At 61.2% G+C, this 1,132-nt stretch overlaps 1 pseudogene; it reads left to right on the top strand.

The window, feature by feature from the left end:
• The first annotated feature begins 189 nt into the window (after positions 1-189).
• LOC113979427 lies at positions 190-1,090 on the top strand (annotated as a pseudogene).
• Positions 1,091-1,132: the final 42 nt, after the last annotated feature.

Here is a 1,132-nt window from a genome sequence, read left to right as displayed (position 1 = left end):
CCCTTTTGGGGTCAGGGGTCTCTGTATCCCCTTTTAGGGTTGGGAGTCTCTCTATCCCCCCTTTTAGGGTTGGGAGTCTCTCTATCCCCCCTTTTGGGATCAGGGGTCTCTATCTCCCCCCTTTTAGTCTCGGTGCTCTCCGTCCCCCCCAAACCTCCCCAAAGCCCCCTAACCCCCCATTTTGTGTCCCCCCCAGAGCACCATCAACCAGACCCCGGTGACGCTGCAGGTTCCGGGGCTGATGAGCTCCCAGGTGCAGATGGGGGGTCACCCCACGGAGGTTCTGTGCCTGCTCAACATGGTGCTGCCCGAGGAGCTGCTGGACGACGAGGAGTACGAGGAGATCGTCGAGGACGTCAGGGACGAGTGCGGGAAGTACGGGACGGTCAAATCCATCGAGATCCCGCGGCCCGTGGACGGGGTGGAGGTGCCGGGCTGTGGGAAGGTGAGATGTGGGAGATGTGGGGTCAGGGATATCGGGAATGGGGTCAGGGACACAGGGGTTATGGGGTTATGGGGCTGAGGGATCCCAAAATCCATCGGGATCCCATGGCCCGAGGACGGAGTTGAGGTGCCGGGCTGTGGGAAGGTGAGAAAATGGGAATATGGGGTCAGGGATGTTGGGAATGGGGTCAGGGACACTGGGAATGGGGTCAGAGATCATCAAATCTATCAAAGTCTCACGGCTTGTGGATGGGGTGGAGGTGCCGGGGTGTGGGAAGGTGAGAATGTGGAGGATAAGGGGGTTATGGGGTCAGGGACCCCCAAATCCATTGGGATCCCCCGGCCCGTGGATGGAGTGGAGGTGCTGGGGTGTGGGAAGGTGAGATGTGGGAGATTTGGGGCTGGAGGGACCCCAAATCCATTGGGATCCCGCGGCCCGTGGACGGGGTGGAGGTGCCGGGCTGTGGGAAGGTGAGAAAATGGGAATCTGGGGTCAGGGATATCAGGAATGGGGTCAGGGACACTGGGAAGGTGTGGGAAGGTGAGAATGTGGAGGATAAGGGGGTTATGGGGTCAGGGATCCCCAAATCCATCGAGATCCCGCGGCCCGTGGACGGGGTGGAGGTGCCGGGCTGTGGGAAGGTGAGATGTGGGGGGTACCTGAGACGAGGGGCCCCAAACCCCCCCC

Source organism: Neopelma chrysocephalum, unplaced genomic scaffold (assembly GCF_003984885.1).
Source record: "Neopelma chrysocephalum unplaced genomic scaffold, ASM398488v2 Primary Assembly neopelma1_80199, whole genome shotgun sequence".
In the NCBI taxonomy this organism is placed as follows: domain Eukaryota; kingdom Metazoa; phylum Chordata; class Aves; order Passeriformes; family Pipridae; genus Neopelma; species Neopelma chrysocephalum.
This window is presented reverse-complemented; position numbering and strand designations above follow the sequence as displayed.